We start from the raw sequence: 6,640 nt of genomic DNA on the forward strand, positions 1-6,640 counted from the left end.
ATCCTACTCCTCCGCCTCGCTGCACCGGAGGAGGGCCGGACTTCGATCTTTCCGCGCTCAGCTCCGACGAGGAGGAAGAAGAGTAAGTTACTTTGGTGCTCTTGTAGTTCTTCAATCTTGATGTTTATATCTTGTATCTGACTTGCTCCAATCTGGACTCCTTTCTTTTCAGGACGCTGGCCCAGAGAGCGGAGAAGAGGGTCAAGGCCGCGGTGATTGTCATCGAGGATGACCCCATCGTGTCAGCAGGAGGTGGGTCCGAGACCACCTTGACGGACCCGGCAATCACTCCTCAAAGCAGCCCCCAACGCAGCCCCCAGCGTAAGCTCATAGTTTAGCCTTCTGCTGCCGGGCGCGCTTGAGTGCTTTTTCCTTTGTTGATATCTTGCTTGCTGATTTGTGTAGGAGCAGAGCAGCCACATCAGGAGCGCCCGGAAGCTGGCCCCGAAGTGCCATCTGCTTCGACTACGCCGCCAAGGGAGGGGTTCCCGGTAAGGGAGCGCCCTCCGGCAAGGGAGAACTCTCCGGCAAGGGACAGCACCGTCGATCCTGCGGTGACCGAGACCGCAACTGTAGATCTTGGCGCAGGTAATTCACTTGTCCAAAAAACTTTCCCTTGGGTTCTTCTTCTTCTGATTTTCTTCTCTTGGGTTTTTGATTGATTTTTCTCCCTTCTTCGATTTTCAGACCCCTCTGCTACTGAGCCAATGGAGACAGAGGGCGCCGGCGAGGAGAGGGCCGGTGCTGATGAAACCGCCGGCGAGGAGGCCGCCAAGGCTGCCGCTGCAGAAGCCGGCGAGGGGTCGGGTGATCGCACTGACGACCCTGAGGCCGCAGGAGCGCCCGGCGCTGCGCCGACCGCCGATCCCTCTGCCGCTTCTGCGGAGCCGGGCTCCGAGGAGCCCTAGCCCGGCGCCTACTTGAAGGCCGGCGACAATATCTTCATCAAGCTACCCTGGGCGTCGAGCTCCAGGGCGCCGGTCGAGGGGGAAACTTTCGACGGGGAGGTGCTCGCCTCTGCTGGATTGTCGTTGGTCGACGCGCCCAGCAGCAGTGGCGAGCCTGAGGAGGAGGAGCTGCTGCGGAAGCTGCTGTCACTCTACCGCGCCCGGCAAGCCAAGCTGGCTTCCCGGGAAGCGCTTGTCGCGAAGGCGGGAGTTGACATGGAGAAGCGCGCGGAGGAGCTCCGGGGCCACAATTGAGAAGCTCTCCGGTCCCTGGCGCAGGAGCGGGAGCGACTCGACGAGGAGCGCACGGCCTTCCTTCTTGAGAAGGCCGAAGCTGAGGAGGAGCAAAGGCTGGCCGCCGAGAAGCAGTCCGCGCGGGAAGGTGAACTAGTGCAGTGGAAGGCCAACCTCGACAGCTACGAGGAAGAGCTCGCCGAGCGCGAGCAAGCACTTGGCGGGGCGCTTAAGGAGGCAAAGGACGCTGCGGCAATTGCAGAGGCCGCCAAGAAAGAGCTGGAGGAGAAGGTGGCGCAGCTGGAGGCCGACATTGGGAAGAGCGGCGAGGAGCTTGCCGCGCTCAAGCGTGAGCGTGAGAAGGATGCTGCCGCCCACGGTGAGCTGCAAGGTCTTCTCGCTGAGAGGGGCAAGGAGCTCAGCGCCGCCAAGGATTCCAAAGCAGACCTGGAGCTGAAGCTGGCCACGCTGCCGCAGACGCTGGAGGCCGCCAAGGAGCGGGAGAAGACCTTGTCGGAGAAGGTCAAGGCTGACGCGGCGCTGCTGGAGAGCATTGCAGTTACCCAGAACTCGTTCAGAGACACTGTGGAGCACTGGACCGAGGGTCTGGTGAACATTGCCGCAGTCATCAACGAGGAGCTGGCGCAGCTGGGGATGGAGGACTTTGGGTATCCTTCCGACGAGAGTCTTCAACCCAGCGCCAAGCTCAGCCTGTTCTTCAAGGGCGTGGCGACAGCACTCCAGCGGCTCCGGGAGAGGATCCCGAAGCAGCTGGCCGACGAGTCGCGCAAAATCTGCGCCGGGGTTCTCCAGAAGGTGCTGATGAAGGTGGCCTTCCGCAATCCAGGCCTCAGCTTCACCAACGTCCTCAGGTCCTTGCCGCCTGACGCCGATCTGGATGCACTCAAGGCCCTTGTCGCACCCATTGTGGACAAGGTGAGCGAGATCAAGAGGGTCGAGGGCGGACGCGTAGACTAGGCCGTCCATTTCTTCTTTTCCCTTGCCGCTGCTAATCATGTTATGAAAACATTTTGTTAGAGCTGCGACAAGTTATCTTGTAATATAACTTTATTTCTATTATCAATTGCTATGTTATTTCCTCTACTAGATTCCTTCCTTTGTATGTTTTTACCCTACGCTTCTAGGGAACTTGTCGGCGTAGGCACCCGAGCCGCGAGCGCTGAGTGCGGAACTTCAGCAGCCTGCTGGCGGCGCTGCTTCCGACAAGAAACCTTGTCGCGACTAGATGCAGCACACTTAAGCTGTTGAGCGGACTCGAAACAAAGTAAGGGCGCAACTAGCCACGAGTTGGTTCCTCCGCGCACAGGTTTTCCATACAAAGCAGGGTCGTTCGAGGAAGATAACTCAAAAAATTTAAAAACTGATTGCTCAAACTTTGGCAACTTAGCTTTTCTGTCGTTGCTTCCCGGCAAGGCAAGACTTCGCTTGAACGACGCCTGGTCCATACCACAATATTCTCCTTCCCCCCCGGCAAACATGTGTGCGAGGGAATCTCCTTTTCCTTTGTTGAAAAAGAAGAAAGAAGAGAAAATAACGATATGGAGCCCTTCGGCTCGTTACTGCTTACCGAATGTTGGTGCTGCACAAAGTGTCAGATAACGCATGCGAGAAAGAAACTAATGCATGAGATGGACAAGTTGTGCGAAGCACATGGGGTTCTTTTTATGCACGGGATCTGCGCCCGGCTTTGTACAATGGATTACATGCAACAGCGGCAAGACTTGTACAAAAGGTGGTTGCCGGAACGGGGTTCCGGCAACCGCGCCCTACGGGAAAAACTTACGAAGATGTTCTGTGTTCCAGGAGTTGCTCACTGGAATGCCATCTTTAGTCTCAAGGCGGACAGCGCCGGGCCTTGTGACTCGTCTCACCCGATAAGGGCCTTCCCACTTCGGCGTCAACTTGTTGGAATTCTTGGCAGACTGAACGCGCCGAAGAACAAGGTCGCCTTCCTCGAAGCTTCTGGCCTTAACTTTGCAGCTATGGTAGCGGCGCAAAGCTTGCTGGTATCGAGCAGCTCGTACAGCAGCCTGAAGACGATCTTCCTCAAGGAGCAGCGCGTCGTCTTGTCGCAGCTGTTCTTGCTCAAACTCATCATAAGCGAGCACTCGAGGCGATCCGTATACGAGTTCCGTGGGGAGAACTGCCTCTGCTCCGTAGACTAGAGCGAAAGGTGTCTGGCCAGTGGCTCGATTTGGCGTCGTTTTGATCGACCAAAGAACCACCGGCAGCTCCTCGATCCAGTTTCTTCCGCACTTGCGCAGCCTGTCAAAAGTTCTGGTCTTGAGCCGCGCAACACTTCAGCATTTGCCCTCTCTGCTTGACCGTTGCTTCTCGGATGAGCAACAGAAGCGAAGCAGACCTTGGCGCCAAGGTCTTGGACGTACTGCATGAAGGTGCGGCTCGTGAATTGCGTGCCGTTGTCGGTGATGATCCTGTTAGGGATCCCGAAACGGCAAACAATTGACCTAAAGAACTTGACTGCTGACTGTGCTGTCACCTTCCTCACTGGCTGCACTTTCGGCCACTTTGTGAACTTGTCGATTGCGACGTACAAGTACTCAAAGCCCCCGACAGCTCGGGGGAAAGGGCCGAGGATATCGAGCCCCCAGACTGAAAATGGCCAGGATAAAGGGATCGTCTGGAGAGTTTGAGCTGGCTGGTGTATCTGTTTGGAGTGGAACTGGCATGCTTCACACTTGGTTACTTGTGCAGTTGCATCCTGGAGGGTTGTCGGCCAAAAGAAGCCTTGCCGGAAAGCTTTGCCGACAAGTGCCCTTGCGCCTATGTGGTGGCCACATATGCCTCCATGTATCTCTGCCAACAGCTTTTGTCCATCTTCCCGGCAAATACACTTCAATTTCACACCGTTGAGTCTTCTTCTGTACAGTATGCTATCGACAAACTGGTACATACTTGACTGCCGGGCTAATCTTTCCGCTTCTTCTTGCTCTTCGGGAAGTTCTCCTGTCTGAAGGAAATGGACAATCTGCTGTGCCCATGCTGGAGCTTGTGGCTCGACAACAAGGACTAAAGGCACATCTGCTGCTGCGGGAACATCCGCTTCTACGGCAAGGACTTGCGGCCCTGCCGGAGCTTGATGTTCCCCGGCAAGCTTGCCAGAGCAAAACTTGTCGGGAGCGTCTGCTTCAACGGAACAAACCATATGGTTTGCCGGAGCAGACTGCCCCTCAGCATTCTTGGTGTTGATCTTGGGGACTTTCTTGGCGGCGGCTTCGTGGAGCTCTACCGGAAAGTAGTCGCCAGAAACCAACTTCCTCTTCTTGCTTTGTCCAGTTGAGGGTGTTACGGATGGTTGAGTCAACTTGAGCACAAAGATCCCTGGTTCCACAGGTAACTTTAGTGCGGCGCACTTTGATAGGCCATCAGCAATGTCATTCTGAGCTCTCGGGATATGTTCCATCTGTAGGCCGTCAAAGTGCTCTTCTAGCTTCCTCACTTCATCAACATATGCTTCCATCAATGGACTCTGGTAGTTCTTGTTCACTTGGCGGACGACGAGCTGTGAGTCACCCCTGACAATGAGCTTCTTGATCCCAAGGTCTGCTGCGATTCTGAGACCGGCAAGCAATCCTTCATACTCTGCAGTATTGTTGGTTGCTTGCTCCTTGGGAAACTGCATCTGGACTACGTATTTGAGGTGCTCTCCGGTGGGTGCGACAAGCAGCACGGCCGCACCAGCGCCTTGCAGCGAGAAGGCACCATCAAAGTACATCAGCCACTCTCTGCTTGCCTCTTTGACGGGGATGCTCGTCTCTGGAATTTCTTCATCTGGGGTTGGCGTCCACTCTGCTATGAACTCTGCCAATGCTCTGCTTTGGATAGTTAAAGTGCTCTCAAACTTGAGGCCAAAGCTTGACAGTTACAGCGCCCACTCAACAATCCTGCCTGTTGCTTCTGGATTTTGCAGTATCCTCTTCAGCGGAAAGCGAGTGACGACTGTGATTTCATGTGCTTGGAAGTAATGGCGCAGCTTTCTCGAGGCCATGAGGAGGCCGAAAAGCAACTTCTGCACACCAGAGTACCTTGATCTAGCCCCCCGCAGAAGGGAACTGACAAAGTAAACTGGACGCTGTACCATTGTCTTCTGCATCTTATCATGCTCCTGCGCAGATCCATCTTTGTCGAGACCAGAGCTTGTCGGCGAAGCCCCCTGCTTGTCGCTGGATGCGTCTGCCGTGGTTGCTGGCTCATCATCTGCCTCTCTCTCCGCCACTAACGCAGCACTAACCAATTGATTGGTTGCCGCTATATACAGCAGCAACTTCTCTTGCGGCTTAGGTGCGACAAGTGTTGGAGTGGAGGACAGGTATCTCTTCAAGTCCTGCAGTGCAGCCTCCTCCTCCGGAGTCCATTTCATTGGACCTGCCTTTTTCAAAATTTTGAAAAATGGCCGGGCGCGCTCAGCAGATCTAGAGATAAACCTGTTGAGAGCAGCCACGCAACCGGCAAGCCTTCGTACATCCTTGACGCGCTTTGGTGCTTCGATCTGCTCAATGGTCTTGATCTTGTCGGGATTTGCTTCAATTCCCCGCTGAGACACGAAGAACCCGAGAAGCTTGCCGGAAGGGACTCCGAACACGCACTTCTCGGGGTTAAGCTTGAGGTTGATCTTGCGCAGATTTGCAAATGTCTCGTCTAAATCTTGAATCAGGGTCTCCCTGTTCTTACTCTTGACCACTATGTCATCCATGTAAGCTTCCACATTTCTGTGCATTTGCGGCTCAAAAGCGTGGTGGACTACCCTTGTGAATGTTGAACCAGCATTCTTCAAACCAAAAGGCATCCGTACGAAGCAGTACGTGCCACACGGGGTGATAAATGCGGTTTTCTCTTCATCCTCTTCTGCCATGAAGATCTGATGGTATCCTGAGTATGCATCAAGAAATGAAAGCAAATCACATCCGGCTGTGGAGTCAACAATCTGGTCAATGCGCGGCAAGGGAAATGGGTCTTTGGGACAAGCTTTATTAACATCAGTGAAGTCAATACAAAGTCTCCATTTCCCGTTAGCCTTGCGCACAACAACAGGATTGGCCAACCACGTGGGATGGAGCACTCCTCTGACAAGGCCTGCTGCTTCCAACTTCTTGATTTCTTCTGCGATGAATTCTTGGCGCTCCACTGCCTGCTTCCTGACTCTCTGCTTGACAGGCCATGCATGAGGACAGACGGCAAGGTGGTGCTCAATTACTTTCCTGGGAACACCGGGGATATCAGACGGTTGCCATGCAAACACGTCGACATTCGCCCGCAGGAAAGCAACGAGCGCGCTTTCCTATTTGGGGTCAAGAGTGGCGCTAATGGTGAAGGTACCACCAGCGCCATCCTCCTTGGCAGACACCTTCTTGGTCTCAGGTGGAGCTGCCATTGCCTTCTTACACTTGCCGGTGGAGCTCGATGGTGCGTCCTCGACG

This window comes from Triticum aestivum, chromosome 4A (assembly GCF_018294505.1).
Source record: "Triticum aestivum cultivar Chinese Spring chromosome 4A, IWGSC CS RefSeq v2.1, whole genome shotgun sequence".
In the NCBI taxonomy this organism is placed as follows: Eukaryota; Viridiplantae; Streptophyta; class Magnoliopsida; order Poales; family Poaceae; genus Triticum; species Triticum aestivum.